At 39.4% G+C, this 25,156-nt stretch overlaps 1 long non-coding RNA gene across 1 annotated transcript; it reads right to left on the bottom strand.

The window, feature by feature from the left end:
* Positions 1 to 557: 557 nt before the first annotated feature.
* On the bottom strand, positions 558 to 24,261 carry LOC125753835 (uncharacterized). Its single transcript, XR_007406484.1, has 3 exons — positions 22,487 to 24,261; positions 17,644 to 17,695; positions 558 to 3,397 (listed from the first exon to the last, which is right to left on the bottom strand). It is a non-coding gene; the product is annotated as an uncharacterized LOC125753835 (long non-coding RNA).
* Positions 24,262 to 25,156: the final 895 nt, after the last annotated feature.

The raw sequence follows: 25,156 nt of genomic DNA, 5'->3' as shown, positions 1-25,156 counted from the left end.
GCTGGCTCAGGCTGAGGGCAGGCCAAAGTTCAGGAGCCCCAGGGGCAGAGAAAAGCTTAACCAAAGCTTGGCTAATAAGCATTTTGTTCACATTGATCAGTGGAGACAAAACAGTTCAGCTAACCACTTAGGAAGCAAAGAATGGGAATTTGAAGGGTCTGTGTCTCATCTAAGTCCTGGGTCAGGGTGGTTCACTGCAGTAAACTGTTTCCCAGAATGCAGAGTGGGGGGAAGGAGGATTCCTTGAACCACTGCTGTTTTCCAGGATCACAGAGCCCAGATGAAGTTCAACACTGTCATAACTTTAAGAGGAACCAGGGTGTCCTGTACTTCTTTTTGCCTCCTAGTGGTTGGAACACAGAGTGGTAGTAGTGGTGGTGGTGGCGGTAGTGGTGATGGTGATGGTGATGGCAGTGGTGGTGGCAGTGGCGGTGGCAGTGGCAGTGGTGATGGGCCACCATACAAAAGGCTATAATCTGGAGCTGGGAAGAACCCAGATCCCTGCACAACTTTGTGAAACACAGCTGTCTACTTGCGCTGGTCAGCTCACCTGCCTCTGGACTATTATTAACAAAGAAAGAAATACATTATTTTCTAGTTTGTACCATTTTATTGTCAAGTCTCCAAGTTACAGTCACTTGGCTAATGCCCTAATGGATACAAAGAGTCCTGAAAACAAAGTTTTTTGTGTGTGTTTTTGGCATTGCAGTCAACCTGTGAGCATCATCGTCAAATAGGAGCGATAATATTAAATGCAGAGCTCCCTTATAGTGGCAAGTATTCACATTCTCATTTATCTATGAATGCCTGAAGCATCGAAAGCTCAATTTTGCTGTTTTTTTTTTTCTGTGTCACATCAGAATTCTGTTTCAGTTCCTGAAATGAATTTAAAAACTTGTATTCTCCTAGCATTGAAACATTAAAAAAGGAAAATGCGCTTATTTCTGATTATATAATGTACATTAGCACATGTATTCGTCTGTGGTATTACCGGGGCTCTTAAAAAGTTCCTAAAATGGCAAAATGTTCCACCATTTGATTCGAATGGACTTTAAGTCAGTAATAGCCTTCTTTATTGGAAATGTAGACATAGGAAGATATAGAAGTTTAGCCAGTAGTGTTTAGGAGAACTAATCACCACTAAATATGTATTGCTTTATGTTCAACACTGCAATTCACCCATGTGGTGTACTTTGCTAAACAAACAATTACACGCATGCCTCTTGTTAGTGGCTCAGGTCCTCAAATTCTGAAGGGTTTTCCTTAATTATTTAAATTTCTCAAGCCATTCTAATAACTTAAATAAGAGTTATCGATTAGTTTATGTTCCTCTAGTGAAAAAATAGTCCAATATCAAAACTGCCTGGAAAGGCCGTTTGTTCAATTTAATCTAAACAAAGAATTAGTTAAAAGTAATCACTGCAGCCTCTTTGATTCACTGGATCATTGAATTCACTGTCTCAGTTGAGTTCTTGATGATTTGCAAATACATTTTGGAGAAGCTATCCATCCTAGCAAAAAAAAAAATGAGCCTTTAGGGTTTTAATTTCCTGCATCTTCTTGGCATTTTATGTGTGGTTTTAATATGTCGTGAAATTATTCCAAACCTTCTATTGTATATTGTTCCCTTTTAAAAACAGGTTCAAAGAAGAGACATACAACCAAATATATGGCATCATTTTTCACCTAAGTACTCAGTTTCAAAAGCATTCTTTCTTCTCCCAACCCCCACTCCCTTCTCCCAGTGGCTTCTGAAATGTTACACCTAAATGGATAAGCTCCCTACTGGGTACATTATCAATTAAGAGCTTCTTTCTGCTCTAGTCCTTGCACTCTGCAGTAATTCAAAAATCTTTTGCATATTAAAAACAATCTCACTCCCAAAAGATTTTGTGTCTCTTGCTAATATAAACCATCACTTAGAAAAGGTCATTTTTTTTGTATAGTGGTACCAACAAAGGAAAAAGGCATAGCAAAACTAAAAAATTCATCAAAACTTTTCCCTTTCCATTCAAGCTTAAACTCTTGCATATCACAACAAAACAACACAGAAATTTACCTATTGTTAGATTGAATTTGCTACTAAATATGTACTACCTGCTTTTGAAAATTCTTCTGGGGCACCTGGGTGGCTCAGTGGTTGAGCATCTGCCTTCAGTTCAGGTCGTGATCCTGGGGTCCTGAGATTCAGTCCATCTTTGGACTCCCTGTGGGGAGCCTGCTTTTTGTTCTGCCTATGTCTCCACATCTCTGTGTGTCTCAAATAAAAAAATAAAATCTTAAAAAAAAAGAAAGAAAGAAAATTCTTCTCTACAGAGATTAATAAAAGCAGTTCCTATCAAGGTCATTAATATGCATGATTTCCATTTTTAAAAGAAACCACTTTCCCATATTCTTACTTCATGAGCCAATACTAAACTCCACAAGAAGAAATCTTGGAAATGTCCATTGGAAATGTGGACTTAATTGAGTTAGACATAGTCCAAGGCTTACCTTAGATGTTATGATCATTATAAATTCTGGATGTGGCATGTAATATGAAATGCAATTGGGCAGAAGACAATTTGAAACTCCCTTGTATGTGTTGTTCCAAAAATGAGTTTACAAAGTCAAAGGCCAATGTAGTGTGAGTAGTGCAATAATTATGTAGCTCTATTTACAATTGATCAGCTTTCATCAACTGCTATATATCCAGCACCTGTTTTTACAGAGCAGCCATAGTAGACACTCAATATACAATTATTACATTGAAAGAATAGTTGGCCTGCAACAAGGATTTCATGTGCCCTTTAGTTTAAAAGGTCTGCTCTCAAACAACTGGTTCTCAGATAAATTGAGTACAAGACTTACTGCTAAATTACTGAGTTCATATAAAGGAGTGTTCCAATCCACAGAATATGTCAAAGCGATGCATACACTTTTAATTAGCTGCATCCCATTGGACAAGTTTCCTAATCTCACTGAGCTCATTCTCTCCCTTGTAAAAAGAAACTAATATTGACGGTCAAGATCAAATCAGATAATGCACACACATTGGGCCTCCCATTATACCAGGCACATGGTAAATACCTCTTAGATGGTAATAATTATCATATTTTACATGAGTGGAAGGCCTCGTTTATTCGATCTGGTGACACTGGTATGATTCTGCAGGAAAGCAGCACATTTTTATAATATGCATGAACTTTCTGTCGTTTGTATAAGCTTTTCCTTCTCTTCAGTTTTTGGAGAGTGGCCAATACCGAGCCAGAAAACAGCTGCATCCTGAAGGCTGATCTTCCGAAACACTCCCTCCCTCCTCACCGCCACCTCTGCAGCTCCATTGTGCTACTTCTGCGAGCTGATCTCCGCATGGGGCCACCTGCAGGGCTTTTGTTTGCCCACCTATGGAGTCTCCCTTTGAGGAGAAGAAAGAAAAGATTTACAAAGTTCTGACCAACACAATTTGTATCTTCGCAGCTAGAGTCCAGTACAATAAAAGGGGCCCGAAACTATTTACCAGTTTCGCTCACCTCCAAAAAAATTACCATTTACAGGGTGTTGCATTAAGTTGGTTGCTTCTCTTTCTCTAAATAAGGACTTCAATTTCAGCTCACAGTTAAAACTGATACGAGGAGGAGCAGCTCGACAAACGAAACCGGGCAGACTGGGAATGTCAGAGGTGGGAAGGGGCAGCATACCAAACCTGAACCCAAACTTTTACCGCACGTCTCATTTTAGAGGAATAATTAATCAAAAACATGCTCCGGGTTGGGTTTCCTTGGATGGTTATTCTCCCAACCATGAGCCGCTTCTCATTGTTTTCTCGGGATGATACTGGGTAAAGAGAGACTGTACAACTCAGGTTAGGGAGAGAGGCGAGCTGCTGTCAACCCTGACCCCCACAGGTGTAACGAACAAGACTCCAGTATTCTTTCCAGAGCTCAGACTTTGTTTTCCTGGAAACCAGAAAAGGAAATCTTTATTGGTGCTGCTATGTTGCTGTGTTAGGTGGCTCATGTTGCTTCCACCAGCCTTGTCTTAAGAGAAAAGCTTTATTCTGCATACTTATTAGTAGAAAAAAAAAGTCTTAGAATCCCTACACAAAAGATTTCTTCTGTGGAGGTGTCCTGCTGTAGATTTACATTGGTCCCTGGTTCCTCAGGTGACTCTCACTCCAGAACAAAATTTTGAAAAGATTAAGGAGGAAGATGGTGGGATTAAACAGGAATTGAAGTTCACTGAATCCAATAACCCCACAAGAACTTTAAAAGAAAAAAAAAAAAAAACTCAAGCATTAAAAGAGATGGAGTAGTTCCCTAAAATAAACAAAGGAGGATCTGCCTTAATAGAGAAGTTGACAGCTTCTCCCCTCCTTTTCCAGGCTCAGCTACTAGCAACAAAGAAAAGGCCACGTTTGCACAGCTGCTGCCCTAAGAGCCCAATAACAAAAGGCTGAAACTTTAACTTGAATTGAAAAAAAAAAAAGTCAACTGACATAAAACATCACAAATATCAGGGAAGTCAACAAAGAAGCAAGAAACTTTGTGAGGTCAGGAAGAAGATTCTCCTAAAAGGGAAATGCCATGAGCTGGAGGGAAACTAGAGTGGGATAAAACCCACATCTTGGACAGCCTCGGAGCCATGGTCCCACAGCCTGGAAGCATCCACAACCCGACACAGTGTGATGGGAAAGGCTTCCATTTCTTCAGAGCACTGAAGCTGGAGATCAACTCCGGAAAGTGGGGCCAAGTGCGGGATTATATCAAGAGCCTGCCTGATATTATTTCTTCTAACTTCCGGAGCCCTAAGGATGAGGCTCCCTCTTGAGAAGAAGTAGACTCTGGGAAAGAGAGAAGGAAGTAACAGTTCATTTATACCTCCTTCATGTTTAATATTTTTCTGGTGCTTCATTTTCTTAACAGTATTTAAAGTCCCAGAAAAGAAAAAACAACTAATCAAGTCTCCTGGGAACATACACAATAGGCTGGCTTAGGCTATTAATTATTTATGAACTCTCAATTTTCAAAAAAGGTTGAGGCAGCCATAGAACAGAAACTATAAAACACTAAAACAATTAGAATATTTGAGTTAGTAGTAAAAACAAAAAGGTGGGAACCAATGAGGGCAGCCCTCCACCTGGGGGCAGGGAGGGAGAATAATTGTACCAGAAAACATAGAACAGTATTCATTTTTATTTATTATGTCAGCGGTGATATACAGAATTAAAGTTTCAGTACATTTGCAGTGAAATTACTTTTTTTTTCATTCACCTTCCAGTTGCAATAAAAAAATGCTGAAGGAATCTCAGATACAATTCTAGTAATATCAATTAAATAAATGCTCATGGCATACTTTTTTTTTTAAGATTTTATTTATTTATTCATGAGAGACACACAGAGAAAGAAAGAGACACAGGCAGAGGGAAAAGCAAGCTCCATGCAGGGAGCCAGATGCCGAACTCGATCCCAGGAATCTAGGATCATGCCCTGAGCCAAAGGCAGATGTTCAACCGCTGAGCCACCCAGGTGGCATGGCATACTTTCTATGTGCTAGTCTCCTCAAAGTCTTAGAATCTAATGAGAAAGAGAAACGTAAACAAATAACCCCAATGCAATATGACCAATTTTGGTTGTATTTCTTTCCATATATACCATGGTAGAAGTTTTGTGGCGCTAGAAAAAGAAACCCTCCGCTTGGCTGGGAGAGGAAAAGCCTTGGTAACACTTCATATGAGTGACACATGAGTGGGACTCAAAAGAAAACCAGTCTTCCAGATGTAAAAGAGGGAGGGCATTTTCAAAAGAAACCACCCATGCAAAAAGACAGGAGAAAAGACCATAGTGTGTTTCACCAGTGAGGGGCTGGGCATAAAGTTAGAAAGATAACTTGAAACTTTGAAAAAGGTTGTCTTGTAGAGAAGATACTGAAGATCTTTTAAACAGCTAAGTGAAAGTATCCTATTTGAGTTTTAAATATACTTGGGTATTGTGGTTTGGAAAATGGATAATAATAAGGGTGAAATTAAAGTCAGGAAGGAGGCTGTATTAGGGTTCTTCAGAGAAACAGAACCAATGGGAGGTGTATACATTATAGAAAGAGATTTATCTTAAGGAATTGGTATGGAGGATAACAAGTCTAAAATCTGCAGGTTGGGCTGATAAGCTAGAGACTCAGGAGAGCTGATGCCTTGTTTCTAGTTCAAAGGCTGTCTGCTATAGCACCGCAAAGTCATTCCATTGCCATTGAAGTCCAAAGGCAGTTTGTGGAAAGTTCTCTCTTGACTAAGGGGTGGCCAGCTTTTTGCTCTATTCAGACCTTCAACTAATTGGATTAGGTCCACCCACATCATGGGGGACAATCAGCTTTACTCAAAATCCACTCATTTAAATGTTAATCTTACCTAATACTTCCCAGAAACATCTAGATAATGTTTGACCAAATATTTGGGCATCCTGTGGCCCAGCCAAGAAAACGCATAAAATTAACCATCACAGAAGCTATTACTATATAAGGGCTCTCTAGTATATGGTAGAGATGGCAAAAGGTCTGAACTAAGCTCAGAGCAATGAAGACAGAGAAAAATAAATCAAACTTAGGGAAAAATTGAATATGAGGAAGAAAAAGAGTTTTTGTTTTGTTTTGTTTTGTTTTTTAAAGAGGGTATTTTAAGGATAAAGTCAAAATTTTTAGTTTGAACAACCCGGTAGCATAGAAAATAAACAACCAATTAGATGACCAGTAACTCCCAAGGATATATTTTTCTTTTAATTAGCAATAATTGCATCTCGGATAAACTACATTGGCTACGATACTGCCACCGTGCAAAGCTTTTTTTTTTTTTTTATTTCTTTTTTTCTCCATAGTAAGCCCAAATTGGTTATTCAAAGGACCATTACAGTTACAAAAGGTATTTCACTAATCAGATTTCATGTGTAAGGGTTCATATATTTCTCGATCTATTTTGAAAAATGCACTTAACTTCCGGTGAAATCTTTTTTTTTTTTTTTTAAGATTTATTTATTTATTTATGATAGACAGAGAGAGAGAGGCAGAGACACAGGAGGAGGAAGAAGCAGGCTCCATGCACCGGGAGCCCGACGCGGGACTCAATCCTGGGTCTCCAGGATCGCGCCCTGGGCCAAAGGCAGGCGCTAAACCGCTGTGCCACCCAGGGATCCCCTCGGTGAAATCTTTTAACTCGAATATACTTCTTTGCCTCCATTCCTATCTAACAAAATGTATAAAGACAGAAGAATAAGAATACATAAGAAATGACAACAGAGAGAAAGAGTGACAAAATTTTGAGAACTAAAAGCAGGTAGTTGAATGATGATAAATCAAAGGAAAACAGAAAATCAAGGAAATAAATTTCCCCACAAAACCCCAGAAGGGCTCCACAATTAGAGAAACAAAGCACTTCTGAAAGAAGAGGGGTTGGTGTTCAAGAGTAGTGCAAGTCCTACTAGTTTTTGAAAGTTGGGTATAAAAATCACTCAAATCTCTACATCAACTCCCCACCTTCCTGCAACTAGGAGTCTATCTGTCACCAATTCCAGCAGAAGACTAGAGGTTTTCTCTTTGGGGAAACTGAATCAAAGGGAATGTGAACTTGACAACAGGCAGGACTGGGGACAGGAGATGCGTGCCATGATGAAAATCAGGATTAAGTGAAAAATCTCGTCTGAATGGCAAAATCTTCAATAAGTTTTTCCCATCTGTTCCAAGAATCTGACAGCCTGAACTATAAACCTGAAACAAGAGATGAGAAAATCACTCTCCAGAGAAAATGACTAACCCAAGAAAGAAGAGTCCCACAGAGGCTGACAGCCACAGATTCCCTAAAGAGCGAGCCAGGTTTGGTCCTAATCATCCAACAATGAAGCCAGCACTTAATAAGCTCCATCGGTACACACAGGGCTTTCAATCATCTTTCTAATACTTTACTGTTAGATATAAAAAGACAGTCAAGGATCATTGGGCATGATGAAGGCTTTTAATATGAAAGAGGAGGCCAAAATAGGAAGAAGGAAAAGCGAATGACATAGAGCACAAGAAGTAAAAAGTAATATCATAAACAAAACTCTAGTATCCTCAGTTAGAGAGGAGAAACTATTACAGGCCCATGAAATAAAAACAAGACGCTTTCTTAAAAGTAATCCTCAGAAAAGAAGCACTCCCAGAATTAAAATATGGTGGAAATAAAAATGTGAGTAAAAGTGTTGAAAAGATAAAGTTGAAGTTGTCCAAAAGTAAATAAAACCACCAATAAGTAAAAAATATAAGACGACATTGAAAAAAAGAAAATCAGCAAGAAAGTTCAACATTCAAGTGCCAAAAGTTCGAGAATTAGAGAACAAAGAAAATGGGTAGGAGGAAACTATCAAAGAGAACACATCAAGAAAATTCCCAGAACTGAAGAAGGTAACTTCTCAGATTTTAGGAGCTCAGGGGCCCAGTGATCATCCAATTTTATTCCAGATATCCTGAAGTTTTTTTTATAACATGCTTTGGTGTGTGTATGTGTGTGTGTTAATTGGAAAATCCTGAAAGCTTCTGGAGAGAAAAAGCAGATCACACACAAAGTGATCAGGAATGAAAATGATATTGGTTGATGAACAGCTCTGAAAGCTACAATGTAGTCAAAATTCCAAAAGAAAATGATTTGCAGCTTAGAATTTTAACCTATTCAAATTATTGACCAAGTGTGACAACAGAACAAAGACTTTTTAAGATAAGCAAGATCTCAGAAGTTTTATCTCTTAAATGTTCATTCTCAGGAAGCTGCTAAACCTGCCAGAGCATCACTGGGACACTTGTTTAGAAATGCAAATTATAGGACCTCACCCTGAACCTACTGAAGCAGAAACTCTAAGTGTGGGGCTCTACCATCACAAGCCCTTTGCGTACAAGCAAAAGTTTGAGAAACACTTTACCAGTGGATATACTTCCCCAGAATGAGAAATGAAGCAAGAAAGAGGAGACATGTGCTCCAAGACACACAGCACAAAGAGTTCACAACAAGACAAGGCAAGGGGAGGGATATTTCAATGATCCTGCCGAATGCTTTCTATTTATTAATGCTTAAATCAGTGCCTTTTTTTTTTTTTTTTTTTTTTTTTTTTTGGGTTCTTTTTTTTTTTTTTTTTTTTTATTGGTGTTCAATTTACTAACATACAGAATAACACCCAGTGCCCATCACCCATTCACTCCCACCCCCCGCCCTCCTCCCCTTCCACCACCCCCAGTTCGTTTCCCAGAGTTAGCAGTCTTTACATTCTGTCTCCCTTTCTGATATTTCCCACACATTTCTTCTCCCTTCCCTTATTTTCCCTTTCACTATTATTTATATTCCCCAAATGAATGAGAACATATAATGTTTGTCTTTCTCCGACTGACTTACTTCACTCAGCATAATACCCTCCAGTTCCATCCACGTTGAAGCAAATGGTGGGTATTTGTCATTTCTAATAGCTGAGTAATATTCCATTGTATACATAAACCACATCTTCTTTATCCATTCATCTTTCGTTGGACACCGAGGCTCCTTCCACAGTTTGGCTATCGTGGCCATTGCTGCTAGAAACATCGGGGTGCAGGTGTCCCGGCGTTTCATTGCATTTGTATCTTTGGGGTAAATCCCCAACAGTGCAATTGCTGGGTCGTAGGGCAGGTATATTTTTAACTGTTTGAGGAACCTCCACACAGTTTTCCAGAGTGGCTGCACCAGTTCACATTCCCACCAACAGTGTAGGAGGGTTCCCTTTTCTCCGCATCCTCTCCAACATTTGTTGTTTCCTGCCTTTTTTTTAAAGACTTTTATTTTTAAGTAATCTCCACACCCAGTGTGGGGCTTGAACTCACAACCCCAAGATCGGGAGCTGCATGCATGCTCCACTGACTGAACCAGCCAGGCACCCTGCTTAAATCATCATTTTAACAATTTTATGAGATAAGCCTCATTATTTCTCCATTTTTACAGATGAGGAAACCGAGGCAAGATCTCAGCTAGTGAGTAGTGCAGCCAAGATTCAAAACCAAGCAGTCTACACCCAGGACCTATATTCTCTTATTTACAACATATCCTGAATGCACCAAGAAAAAATGAAACAAAATAAATGCCTGATGTGTTTATATAGAGAGAGATTTGTACCTCTGTGGAAGATAGGGCATGAATACATAGAAAACCAAACAACCAAACAAGCAAAACTAAGACAAATATTCCATGGAAGAAAAAAAAGAAAAAATTGAATCAGAAAGCATGCTACAGGGCAGCCCCCGTGGCGCAACGGTTTAGCACCGCCTTCCGCCCAGGGCATGACCCTGGAGACCCAGATCCAGTCCCACATCGGGCTCCCTGCATGGAGCCTGCTTCTCCCTCTGCCTGTGTCTCTGCTTCTTTCTCTCTGTGTCTCTCATGAATAAATAAATAAAATCTTGAAAAGAAAGAAAGAAAGAAAGAAAGAAAGAAAGAAAGAAAGAAAGAAAGCAAGCTACATGATGGAGCTAGTATTTACATAGTCCTATGAGAATAAATACTAAATAATGATTTAACAAAAAATTATATCATTATATTAGGAAGATGGCTAGCAAGATGAATAGAAGCAGAATATGCTACTCCAAAATATGCCATTTTTATATATTAACTATTTTGAGCTGTGGGCCCTTGAAAAAAAGCTAATGCAGGGAGAGGTTGTATCTGGGCTCTCATTTGCTGGAAGAGTTTTTTGGGTTTTTGTTTTTGTTTTTTTGAGATTTATTTATTTATTTAAGGGACGGGGGTTAGGGGAGAGCAGAGGATGAAGCAGAGGGAGAGAGAGACAGACAGACTCTCTGCTGAGTGGGGAGTCCAACACGGGGCTCAGGGATCAATATGGAGCTGGATCCCAGGATCCTGAGATCCCAACCTGAGCAGAAATCAAGCATCAGACACTTAACCAATTGAGCTAACCAGAAAGACAGATTCTTTCAAAGAAACTCAATTGTCAGGGCACCTGAGTGGCGTAGTTGGTTAAGCACCTGCTTTTGGCTCAGGTCATGATCTCGGGTCCTGGGACCAAGCTCTGAATTTGGTTTCATGCTCAGTGGGGAGTCTGCTTCTACCCTCACCCCTCCTCCCCAGTTCTTGCATGCTCTCTCTCTTCTCTCTCAAATAAATAGATAAAAATCTTTTTTTTTAATAGATAAAATCTTAAAAAAAAAAAAAAACAAGGGGGACTCAGTTGTCAGAAATCCTTTCCCCAGGGAGTGTCTTCAACCAGGGAAGATTGACTCTCATCACAGTGATGGAGGATAGTTGGAAGAAAGGCAAGCAGAGACAAGAGACCCCTGCCCCCAAAAGAAAACTACTCTTAAAAGGAAAAAAACCCCATCTTGTCATTCTAGACTTTACTCGTTCTACCGGGAGGACTTATACAATGTGAACATTGCAGAAGGGAAGGGAATGGCTTTGGGAGTCTTAACCCTGGCCCTGGGGGCCAGTTGAACAGCCAGTTGGTTGTTTAAACAAAGAGCTTGATCTGATGGCCTGTGGCTGGCTGGCTTGCCTTAGGGAAGTGGCAGCTGCCTGCCCTCTTGATCCCCAAGAGTATGAAACACCACCCTGGAAGGAGCCCTCCACCTTTCCCACATGAACAACTACCTGATAGGTAGATGAGCATGTGGACAAAAACCTGATTGGGTGACAGGCACCTGGAGGGTTAATCTCAGAGTAAAAGAGCCCATAAAAACTCCTAGATTTAAACCCCAAATGGGCAACCCTTTCTGGTCCCCTCCCTCTTCGGGAGCTTTGTACTGTCGCTCAATAAACTTTGCTTTATTATCACTCAATAAACCTTGCTTTGCTGCTCACCACTCTTCATCTGGTCTCCCGCTTCATTCTTGGAAGCAGCATAACTAAGAACTGGGGAGCACTAACAGAAAAGAAATAGTGCAACAACAAGAGAGGAGATAAAAGGTGGCCACCATCCCCACCCAGACAAACTTTGTTAAATAATATCATACCTATTATCTATTCTTCTAAGGGCCCATTCATCTTTCCTAAAAGTCCCTTTATTCTCCCTATTTATGTTACCCAGGGATGTCACCCAAAAACTCACAAGGGTAGAGAGAAAATTATGTTTCCTTCCCTACAAAGACAAAATGAGAGAGAAATAGATGGGTCAGAAAGCCAAATTTGTATCCTCCATAAATTCAAGCCCTATGCTACATGTAGAGATTACTTAAAAATAAAAATCTTAAAAAAAAAAATGGTTGCCCCTTTGGAAAAGGGATAGAGAGAGGTAAAGGAGGGACTTTTGTTATAAGCCTTATAAAAGCATTTGACCTTTTAAATTATTCTGGCATTAGTTTGATTTAAAAAAATAAAATAAAATAAAATAAATTACTCCCCTGAGTTGGTAAGTGTTTCTTAATTTCTTCTGGCAGATAATTTCTGCCTTACTCTGTGTTCTGGCACTCAATGTAGGGCAAAAGCCTTCTTGGGGCTTCCCCTCTTGTCTCCATAGCAGTTCTCTGTCTCCAGCAGAATGTCTCAGACCCTGAGACTGGGCTTCAAGTTCAAAGGAACAGATGGGAGAGAGTCACTGGAGATGCTTTATCCTAATTGTTCCATCAGATTTTGGCAGAGTGTTGTTTTCTCTATAATAATTTCCACAGAAACAAATTCTCTCAATCATCTACAAGTTTCTAGTGTACAAAGGTTGTCATGCCTTTCTTTCGTATGCTTTAATGTCCACAGACATGAGGTCTTTTAGTATCAAACTTTCACTTATTCAATCATGCATTCAAAAACAAATATACAGAGAAGTCCTACTGTGTGCCAGATACTATTGAGTTTCTTAAAATTATTTTTGCTCTTTGCACGGTTTCCATACTTAGGAATTAAGATGTTTCAAAGTTCTTTATAATCACTGCCTTTTTATGTGTTAATTAGAAAAGGCAACCTTCTGTGGTGTAAAGATTAATTAAAATGAGGATAAACTACTTTATGTTAAGAAAAGAAAAGCTCCAAGATTTATTTTCTAAATTAGATCAGGTCAGTTTAAATTTTTCTCTTACCCAACTTGTCAGTAGGCTTTCCTTGTCACAAAGAAAAATGTTAACATTTATCTAAGAGAGTTATGTACCTCCTGCTGATAGTTTGTGGGAAAACTGATTTCGTTTCCTCACAAGAGAGGAAAGTACACTTACAAGGTAAAATAGTAATTTGAAGTACTAATACACAGATCCTCACTCCATCCCACTCCACCCTCCAGTCAAACCCAGGCAATTTAACATAGGTCCACCATTGCCCAAAAGGATAGTGATTATGGCAGAGTACAAAGGGAACAAATTTAAAATCCTTTAACCTAACCAATGAATATTATAGACTGATTAGTTCAAGTTACAACTCAAGGTTCAGTTAGTTTCCAGGTATACACTGAATGTTTGTCTCTCAAAACTCATATGTTGAAGCCCTAATGTAATATTTGGAGGTGGGGGCTCTGGGAGGTAATTAGACGATGAGGGTAGAACTTCCATGATATAGTTAGTGTCCATATAGGAAAACAAAGAGCTCTAGCCCTTTCACTCTGCTCTCCATATGAGAGGAAGCAATAAGAAGACATCTATCTATAAACCAGGAAGCGATCTCTCACCAGACACCAAATCTGCCGGTGCCTTGATCTCTGACTTCATAGCCCCCAGAACTGTGTGAGATATGTATTTGTCATTTAAGACACTTAGTCTGGTTTGTTGTTGTTGTTGTTGTTGTCTTTTAAAGATTTATTTATTTATTTCCGAAAGAGAGAGAATGAGCATGAGGAGTGGAGGGGGAGGGACAGAGAATCCCAAGCCAACTCCATATCATTGGGGAGCTCAACCCAGGGCTCAGTCATACAACCCTGAAATCACAACCTGAGCTAAAACCAAGAATTGAGTGCTCAATGAACTGCATCCCATGGTATTTTTGTTATAGCAGCCCAAACGGACTAAGAGATTACCCAAATCAGGAATTAAAGTCCCAGGAGCAATCAGCAGGCAAATCAAGAAGCCCATACTCCAGAGACAACCAATATGAATATATGCCTTCTACTATCCGTATATCTGCTTAAATACCAAAAGTTTTTTTCTTTTCTTTTCTTTTCTTTTCTTTTCTTTTCTTTTCTTTTCTTTTCTTTTCTTTTTTTCTTTTCTTTTCTTTTCTTTTTTTTTTTTAAGATTTATTTATTTATTTGGGAGAGAGAGAGAGAAAGCATGTGAGCAGGGGGAGAGGCAGAGGGAGAGAATCTCAAGCAGACTTCCTGCTGAGGGTGGAGCCAGATCCCACAAGCCTGAGATCATAACCTGATCCAGAATCAAGAGTTGGATGCTCAACCGACAGAGCCACATAGGCACTCCCAGAAGCTTTTGTAATTAGCACAAGGAATGTTAGAAATAGGGTCTCACTAGGGAAAAGAGTGGAACTCGAGATACATTGTATAACTAACACAATATGAAAATCTACTGGCCTATTACCTGGTCCCTTATGGAGATTGTCTGAGGCTTGACCCACCAATGAACTTGTGTGCAGTCATTGAGCCAGAGGACTTCTGGTTGCCCAATGCTCACTCTAAGAGCACAGGATTCTGCCTCTGGATACTGTTCCATCTGATTCAAGTAAACATTTCATGTAAAGAGGTAGTTGGAAAAAAAAAAAAAGAGGTAGTTGGAGCATTCCAAAAGAACAAAGAGAGCTGGAACTTCATCAATCTTACACTTCGTACACATGTTTTCGAGCCTGCTTGCTAATAAATGTTCTTTTAATAAGGTCTTTATTTGTGGCATAATTTATGAAGAGTGACTCAATTTTGCAGTGGTTACTATTATTTACTAAAGTAACCTTAAGCTGTCCAAGTCCAAACTGGCTTAGATTTACAACCCCTGAAAAAGGTACAGGATTAGTTGACAGAGAGCGAAGACATCTGAGAGAATTCATATTCGTGACAAAGGAACAGTGTGGCATGAGGATCATACAGCTGGGGAGTAATAGGAACATGAAGTCTCGACAGAAGCCACCGTCAAGCGGTGACTGCATCTGGAAACCATACATGATGATTACAGCAAATAACAGCATAGACAACTAGTAACTAAGACCCAGATACTGTTGTATCCCCCAGAGCCATGAGTCTACTTAAATGCAATCAGAGAATTATCTGAGTTAAAACGCCGTGAGTTAAAACTTGAGTTTGCCAGGAATTGACTAAAGTTGTGGTTACTGCCATTAAGAAGAAGAGATACTCTAAATGAAAAATTGGAATATAGGGGGGAAAAAATCTAAATATCTTTCTTTCTTGCACATCTGAGTTTTGGATTTTGAGAAATTCACTCTATGCCACACGAGGAAAAACAATTGAATCTCTCAATTTTTCTCTCCCAGATTTTTTATTTTAAGGTTTGACATCTCTGCTACATTTTTCTTCTCCAGTACACCATGGAGCGAGCCCATCGTGTCCCTAGACTCTTCTTTAGTGATCCAAAGTCTGGTTTAAAGTCCAAGAGAGGGATATTCATGTCTTGTTGAAATGTTTATGGAAGTCAGAGAGGAGAGAAAGCTTAGGCTTCTATAACAAATACCATATACTAGATGGGTAAACAACATTTATTTCCCAAAGGAGACTGGGAAGTCTAAGATCCAGGTGCCAGCAGATTTGGTATCTGGTAAGATCCTGCTTCCTGGCCTCAAGACAGCAACCTTCTCCTGTACATGATAGAGATCATCTCCCTCACTAATCCCACTTGGGAAGGGCTCAACCCTTATGACTAATTGCCTCCCACCTCTAAATACCATCACGTTGGGGATTAGGACTTCAACATATGAATTTGGAGGGACCTAAACATTCAATCTAGAGCAGTATCTACTGCGGAGGAAGAGAAGTGGTGGTGAGGAAAAAGTTACATTGAATTTACCCCCTAGGAATTTTACTTCCTAAGAGAAGCAGATAGAATTGTCTTACATTCAGCAAACACCTAACATTATGTTAGGGAAGCACTAGTCTCACCAAGATGAATTAAATATCTTCTGACATCAAATAAGGACACAGACACTATAATGTGCTAAGGGCTGTGATGGGGCTAAGTACAGAGCCAGTGCTGGGGATGGAGAGGTCCCAGTTCTGATTGGAGGAGTCTGAAAAGCTTTCAGAAGAGATGACATTCAAACTGGATCGTAAATTTCACCAGTAAAGTGGCCTTTGCAGTTAGCATTAACAGCATACACCAAGGCAAAAATGAATGAAAAAGCATGGAGTATTAGAGAATGATAACAAGTCCAGGAGCTAGAAAGTATATGAATGGACCAGCGAGGTGTTCTGCTAGAAGAATAAAAATGTGGTCAGGTGATGAAATCTCACAAATGCTTTTCTGAAGAGATTAGCCTTTTTGAGGCCAACCAGGGCATCCAACAGGCCTACAGTTTCCAAAGAGGTACCCTAATGGAAGCACAGAGTAGGCCAAAAGGCCAAAGCTCTGGCCCCTCCCACCCTACTCCACTCTATTTTGTACCTTTTATATATTTCTTCTATATTTTTTACTTGAAAGTAGGATTTGGTTGTTATTTTCAAGTTTTAAAATTGTTCATATAAGCAACTATATATAAGTCATAAAAGATCTTTGGTTAAGGAAGTTAAATGACCATATTTACATTTTAGAACACTGATTCTGGCTGCAGGACAGTATGGAAAGATTAGAGAGAGAAGACATGAAAAGCAGGAAAGCAATTGGTTAGACTGCTAAATAGCCTATAGCGGGGATGACAAAGAGTCCAAACCAAGCTAGTGATAGCAGGAATAGGAAGTAGGAAGAGGGAACAGATTCTAGAGACATGTTAGAAACTGGATGAGCAGCCATTTACTACTCCTACTACACACGTAATGGTTTTTGACAGTGTTTGGGCATAAAAGGCAGGAAACTGTACACTCTATCCTCCCTCCATTGGTGAATTGATATAATATCAATTGCTGTACTTCAGCTCCAAGGTATTACCACAAGAAGGAGAGATAAGAGCCTCTTGCCACATTCCAAAGCTTCTAAGCTGTTGAGGGTATTATGGTTTGTTGATTGATGTGACTTTGTGGAAAACTGCATTTGATTTAGTGGCTTATTATGGTTTGTTGATTGATGTGACTTTGTGGAAAACTGCATTTGATTTAGTGGCTTATGGGGATGCCTGGGTGGCTCAGTCGGTTAAGTGTTTGCCTTTGGCTCATGGTCCCAGGGTCTTGGGATCGAGTCCTGCTTTGAGGGATTTTGCTTCTCCAGCTGCCCCATCCCCCATCCTCATGCTCTCAAATAAATAAAATCTTACCAAAAAAAAAAAAAAAAAAGATTTAGTGGCTTATGGATCATGGAAAAAGTCACCAATACAGAGTATTCATTTCATTTATCAATTCCAAAAAACTGATGTGGTAATTCGTTTTCTCTTTTTTTTTTTTCATTTTCTATAAGTAATATTTTCCCCAACTCTAAAAAATAAATTTGGAAAAATGGATTTAATAGTATGTAAAGCAACCCATAAATATGGTTCATTTTATTGCTGTTCTTATGCTACCCTAGTTGATGTCACATTCTGTGATAATCACAGACACGATGACAAGATGCTCAATCCTTAGCATTCAAGAATTCAGTATCTATTCACTAAACACCTACCTTGCAGGTCTGATGTGGAGGGCAACATGGATGGGGTCTTAGTCCAGTAGAGCTTTCGGGCCAGCCAGGAAGACAAACATTAAACAGTTAATTACAGGCTTAATTATTTGATCACTATTTTTGGTAATCGCTTTGAATATAAAAGAAGAGCTACAAGAGAATCAAGGACAGGGGACCTCGTATAGTCCCTGCCTGCAGGAGGAAGTGACTTTTGGCTTGCAAGCCAAAGAACGAGAGGCTCCTTCTACAGATAAACAGGGAAGAGAAATTCAGGCAGAGTAGACAGGGTAAAGCAGGAGCATGTGTGTGGAACAGCTGGGAAAAGCCACTGGGGCTGGAGGGCAGGATGGTTAGACGTACAGATTTGTAGACCATGTTGAGATTTGGTTTGAGCCTAAAGGCCAAAAGAGCGCCTTCAATGGAATTTAAGCAGAAGGTGAAATTATCAGATCCATTTTTAAGGACTCCTCCAACTTCTCAGTTAAAAACAGATCGGAATGGGACAGAAGTGGATTGAGGGAACCTGTGTTAAGTAGCTCTTGTCAGAAACTTCGGGAAGTTTCTGAGTTATAGACCCTAACACCAACAATGTGCGCTCTGGTGATAACTGTGACCAGAGCAGATCACGTACAGACCCCCATCGAGGCTCAGACACACTAGCAAGGTCTGAAACCTATGGTGCTGCTGGGTGTGATGACCGGCGCCCAGCACTGTCTCCTGCCACGAGGCCATGGCCTCCCTGACCACAGCTGTGTTGGTCTGGACCATGTGCCAGCTACTGTTTCAGGGGTTTCCTTTCTCCTCATTTGCTGCCCAAGCCTGAAGCCTCTTCCTAAAACCTGCCTCTGACCTCTGCCGAGCATCACCATTCCCTGAAATCTGTAGTTGTGTCCCACACATGGGACTGGCCTCCTAGGGTAGCTCGGTCTTCCCAAATAGGGCCCTTTTCTCCCAGCTGCTTCCAGCTCAGCTGTAAATTCCCTCGCTGCTTTCAGCTGTGCCCTGGGTTGAGGTCCTCTCCCAGTCCCTCCCTTCTCCAAAAAGTGCCTCTCTGGTGGAGGCTGCCCGGACTCTAAAAATAAACTACCATAAGTAGCTTACAGTGGTGAGGTATCTATCAAGAAGATCTCCCCCTTGGCACACGGGAGCTTTCTTAGTTCTTATTCTTATGACATAGGAAGGTAAGATTTTTATTTTTATTTTTTTTAACAATTCCACTCAAAGTACCGTGCTGGTACTGCAGAGGCATGTGGTTATCAAAAGGATCAGGATCGTGTTTTATGGCAATGAATATCATAAGTTTTGCAAGCTCAAATGTTTTCTCAAAAATGTTTAAGTGTTAAGGTTTGTTTGCTTTTAACTGGCCTGCATGTCTGACTCCCATGTTTCTCTGGATTCCTGCAGTAAAAAATGATACACCTCAGTGAAAAAAGATATTGGGATGTGAAAAGTAATGTTATGAGTCAAGGAGCTACTGGCATTTAATCTGTAGCAGGTGTGTTGTTAGATTTAATAAGCATTTCTGGGTATTCAGGTTTTTTTTTTGTTTGTTTTTTTTTTTTTTTTGGTTATGACAAGGCCTCGAAGCACATGAACAAAATTTAAATGAAAATATGAAACATAATCCTAGCAGAAGACAACTAATAATTCTCCACCCTTATACTCTCTATACCCCTGAAAGGAAAGAGAAAAGTTTTTCTCTTGCATTTGCTAGGATACATTTCTTTTTCTTTGTTTTCTTTTCTCCTTTTCCAATCAGGGCAGGATAAGCTGTTGCATGGAAATTAACTAGCATCTCATTTCCTAAGACTGAAATCTAAAACACATTCATAAGTTTCAAGATAACATTTTAAAAATCTGTGTTTGTGGTTCCTATTTAAACACCTTTTTCTAAAAATAAAATTCTCAGTGTGACCAGAACAAACACAGACTGGGTGAAAAACGTTTCTGCCAAGTTGTGAGATTGATGTGAATTAAAGTAGCTGAAACATAGCCCATGTTATTGTAATCTGGAGTGTTAACACGTGCCCTTCATCTAAGAAATGCAAAATATTTTCAAAACAAGCATCTGGTGACACCCAGCAGGGTCATATCAGTACAGCTCTCCAGAGGAGGTAATTTGCCGTGCAGAGACTTTGGGATGTTTTGCTAAAATCCTGACCCTTTATTTCTTAACACAGCTCAGAATTCGTAATTCTTTGATAAACTTGTTTCATATTTTATTCTGTTAACCTGATTGCTCCCCGAAATTCTAAAGAATCTTACTACCTTTTAAGCTGGAGGGGATAATAAAATGAGACACCTGAATGAATTGGTGAGTTTCAGGTGTATTTTGACCAAAAAGCCTTTCACACTGTTTTGGAAGTGTTAACTGTGGGCTTTGGCACTTCATACCCTGTCCTCAGATTTGGGATTTTCTTTATCCCTTCTCCCATGTACTCTTAGAACGTGTATTTCATAATCTGTAGATTAGTTTGCTTTTTCTCCAATGATGAAAACATCAAAGAGCTTCAGACACTTGAGCTGCCGGTTGCAAATTGCAACTCCCAGCTCCACTTAAGCAGAAATAACTAAGTCCCAAAAGAAAAGGTGAGCAGGGGACTCATAGAGATCCAATGGCAAAGCCTCTGTGGGAATTAGAGAAGAACAATGTTAATTCTGCTCACTAGATACGTGAGCCCAGAAGGAAGACCAAAATCTGAAGCTGGGCAAAAAAATACATAGCAGAGGCTTTGGCTTCCCATATGGAAATTATTCAAAAGGGAACCAATTGTTCTTTTCAAATTATTTCCAAGAAAGCTTCCTACTTAACAGTATGCCCTTCATTCAGTTGATCTTTTGTCTTCTATTCCTTTTATTTCCTTGGGAGCTTTTCTGTTTGTTTCTTTCTTTCTTTCTTTCTTTTTTTTTTTTTTTTTTTTACATAGATAATAGCTTCTGGGTCTCATCCATTTCTCGAACTTCAACTCACTTTTTTGGTTTCTTTGTATTCGGTAGGTAATTTGCAGGCATCTGATATCTCCTGGCTACATTTTATTTTATTTTATTTATTTTTATTTATTTTTAAAATTTATTTATGATAGTCACAGAGAGAGAGAGAGAGAGAGAGAGGCAGAGACACAGGCAGAGGGAGAAGCAGGCTTCATGCACGGGGAGCCCGACGTGGGATTCGATTCTGGGTCTCCAGGATCGCACCCTGGGCCAAAGGCAGGCGCCAAACCGCTGCACCACCCAGGGATCCCTCCTGGCTACATTTTAATTTTTTTTTTTTTTTAGGACTTTATTTATTCATGGGAGACACAGAGAGAGAGACAGACACAGGCAGAGGGAGAAGCAGGCTCCATGCAGGGAGACCCACGTGGGACTCGATCCTGGGTCCCCAGGATCACGCCCCGGTCTGAAGGCGGCGCTAAACCGCTGGGCCACCGGGGCTGCCCCCTCCTGGCTACATTTTTATACCAATACCAAGAGTAGGATCTAGCTACATTCTTTTTTTTTTTTTTTTAATTTAGTTCTCCAGCTCTATCTCCCTCTGTTATTCTGAGCCAGCTCAATTCTCTGACTCATCTTTCACTCCATGCTGCCTACCTTTACCAAGGGAAAAAGAAGACCCATCTCTGAAAGGGGGAGGAGGGTATTTAAAAGTTCTCCATTGTGGGGGGTGCCTGGGTGGCTCAGTCAGTTGAGTGACTTCAGCTCAAGTCATGATCTCAGTCCTGCATCCAGCCCTGTGCTCAGTGGGGAGTCTGCTTGTCCCTCTCCCTGCCCCTCTGCCCCATCCCCTGCTCATGCTCTTTCTGTCTCTCTCTCTCTCTCTCTCTCAAATAAATAAATAAAATCTTTTTTAAAAAAAGTTCTTCATTGGCCCAATTTCTGCAAATTCATAATCTGAACATACACGTATAAATGAAAGGTGAACAATTGTCTCATAAATATTGGAGAACATAGTTGAATGAAGGGCAATATGTACTTGTGTGCTTAATTATCTTTATGATTAGTAGAAAAACGCCTGACTTTCATAGGACAGAAACATTTTTAGTTCACTGAAACAAAGGAAGATTAAGTTTTTGTGCAGCCAAATGGTTTCTGGCCTAAAGGGACACACTTTAAGGAAAAGAACACAAAATCACAAATATAAAAAATATAAAATTAGAAACCAAAGGGAATGTAATTGGGGAAAAGTACAAAATACAGAAAGTACACATTCCACAAATACCGAAAATACACAATATAGAAAAATAACATTATTATATTAATTGTCTGATAAATCTCTAATAAACTTTTTCCTTTTTTGCTTCTATTCTGAAGAAATACGCAAAATTAATTGCAACACAAGAGGAATTAAAATACAGTTTTAAGTTGTTGCTACCTTGTACAGAGCTAGCATACATAGCATACAGATTATAAAATATAATCAAATTACTCTTATACTACATTGACTAAGTTGATGAATACGCGTAGGTATTTTGCCATCCAAGCACTTATTTTTTCAGTATGTATTTCTGCATTGCTGGCAATTTTGTGTACAATTTCATCTAGAACTGCAACAACATTCTAAGGACAAGATATGTCAGATACTCTAAGAAGTGATCTGACATATTGGAACACAGTAAGCAGTGTGACAAGAGGTTCATTTCTCTGCAATATTTCTAAAGTCTATGACTGATAAACCCAGGAATTCTTGGGCAAATTTTATTTCGTGTGATTCTCATCCAGAAAAGGAAAAATATGATGCATTCATAATTGTACATTAATAAATATATTCCTGACATTAATAAATATCTTCCTGACAAAAGGGAGCAACCATTTTGATTAGGTAATAATGTGAAGTAGATGCTCTTACAATTCTACACTTGTTGATGTTTAGAAGTATTTGCCACAGATTAGCTTCTGGCTTCCTATTTTTAAAAGCTTTTCTCTTCCACTGTCCACATACTTCAGTGCCTGGCACTATCGGACACACTTGTATCACAATATAACTTCTGATGTTTCATCTTCATGTCATAATGCCAGGTGGGCAGTAGAAGTTTTCCAGAAGCAATTCTTTCAAAGGGGTCACTAATTACACAGGGAAGTGACTATCATAACTGTATTCCCAAAATGCCTGACACCAGAGGAAATGTGAGGGAAAGTTTGCATGGAGACAGGAGACTTAGCCAATTACAGATAAAAGTTTGCAAATTTTACAAGTCATCTGACCATGTGAACACATTGCTTGGGTCATTCCCAGGGCCTTGAATGGAGCATGCAAGGAAGACCCTCCATTAGCTTCACAGTTACGCTGCTTCAGCCTCTAACCTCATTGAGTAGTCGGACTTCCGGTTTCTAGCATGATGCAGCTTCGAAGTTGCTCCTCCATCCTAATAATAAGTAAAAAGCTAAACAAGCTGAAAAAATCAACAACTCTTCTTCCATTCATCAGAGAAATGAGATCACAAAGCAAACCACTATCCCCCTGGAAAAACAAATAGGCAGATACAAAGAATCACATCCCAACAGAGGAGAAACTTGTAAGCATAAACCTTCACAGAAAAAAAAAAAAAAAAAACCTTCACAGGAACAAGAAGAAAACTTGAATTGTAATTGACAAATTCCTGAAGTCTCCATGTGAATAAGTCTGAGAGTTAAAATCTCTGAGAAACCCATTAAGGGGATGGGGCACACATTTGTGAGTTTTATCTCTAGGAGCTCTACTAGGTTCTCAAAGTGAATAGTAGAGAAAAGTCCCATCATGCTTCCTGCAGGGCTAAAGGGAAAAGGAACCATTTGAAATCTACCAGGGTATTCTGTTCTTAACAAAGTCTGCCCCCAAGAGAAACTATTTTATCAGAGCCTAACCTGCTGGGATTTTATCAGAGCCTACCTGACCTGAGGGAAGGGAAATATACAACCCTAGCCCTCTCTAGCCATCCTGTCCCACTATTGAGAAGTAGTGGTGAGGTTCACAGCCAGAAACACAAGCTCACCAAAAGACTGAGAGGTAATCATAAGACCAATCAGAACTTCCTCTCTCCCCACACTTTATCACTATATTACTAAAGGTCTAATTACCACAATTCCTTTTACTAAATACATCATGTCCACTTTTTCAACAAAAACTTTCAGGGCATACTAAAAAGCAAAAACACAGTTTGAAGAGCCTGAACAATATCAGAACCAGAATCAGATATGGCAGGAATGTTAGAATTATCAGACCAAGAATTATAATAACTAAGATTAATGTGTAAAGGCTTTCACACAAAAAAATAGACAACATAACAGATGGATAACAGATGGAAAATCTAAAACACAATAAAAAAATGCTTTAGGTCAAAAACACTATAACAGATATGAAGAATGATTTGGTAGACTGGACACGATTGAAGAAAGAATCTCTGAGCTTGAAGATATGACAGGAGAAGTTTCCAAAACTGAAATGCAAAGAGGAAAAGACTGGGGTGGGGGGAGAACAAAATATCCAAGAACTATGGGACAGTTACAAAAGATATAATGTATGTATAATGGGAATTATAGGAAAAAAAAGAAAGAAAGGAACAGAAGTAATTTTAAGCAATAATGAGTGTGAATTTTCCTAAATTAATGTCTGCCACACTCACCAAGATGGACAGCTTCTGAATCATAAAACACTAATATATTAACTAATATATAAACACTAATATATCTTAATATATTTTTAAAAATATAAATCACAGGGATGCCTGGGTGGCTCAGTGGTTGAGCATCTGCCTTCTGCTCGGGGAGTGATCCCAGAGTTCTGGAATCGAGTCCTACAATGGGCTTCCTGCAGGGAGCCTGCTTCTCCCTCTGCCTGTGTCTCAGCCTCTCTCTCTGTGTCTCTCATGAATAAATAAATAAAATCTTTAAAAAAAATACATATATATATACACATACTTATATATATCACAAAGTGCCTGGTTTGCTCAGTTGGTTAAGCATTGGACTCTATATTTCAGCTCAGGTCATGATCTCAGGATCATGAGATCAAGCCCCGTAATGGAGTCTGCTTGTCCCTCTCCCACTGCTCCAAACCCTGCTCATGCTTGTGCTCTCTGTCTCTCTCTCTCAAATAAATAAATAAAATCTCAAAATTAATATATATTCATATATCACAAATGTTTGGTCTCAGACCACAATGGACTTAGATGCAGAAACAAAAACATAAAGATAGCTGGGAAAAATCTCAAAATACAAGAGGATTAAACACCATAATTCTAAATACACATGGGTCAAAGTAGATATCTCAAGAAAAATTAAGACAAATTTTGCACTAAATGAAAATGAGAATGGGGGCACTTCAGTGGCTCAGTTGGTTGAGCACCCAATGCTTGGTTTTGGCTTAGGTCATGATCTCAGAGTAGTGAGAACAAGCTCCACATTAGGCTCCATGCTTACCACCAAGTATGCTTAAGAGATCCTCTCTCTTTCCCTACCCCTCCTTCTTTGCCCCTCCCCCTGCTGGTGCCCTCTCTCTCTCTCTCTTAAATAAATAAATAAATAAATAAATAAATAAATA

Source organism: Canis lupus, chromosome 27, assembly GCF_003254725.2.
Source record: "Canis lupus dingo isolate Sandy chromosome 27, ASM325472v2, whole genome shotgun sequence".
Taxonomy (NCBI): Eukaryota; Metazoa; Chordata; class Mammalia; order Carnivora; family Canidae; genus Canis; species Canis lupus.
The sequence above is the reverse complement of the archived record's forward strand: the minus strand, read 5'-3'. Positions and strand labels throughout refer to the sequence as shown.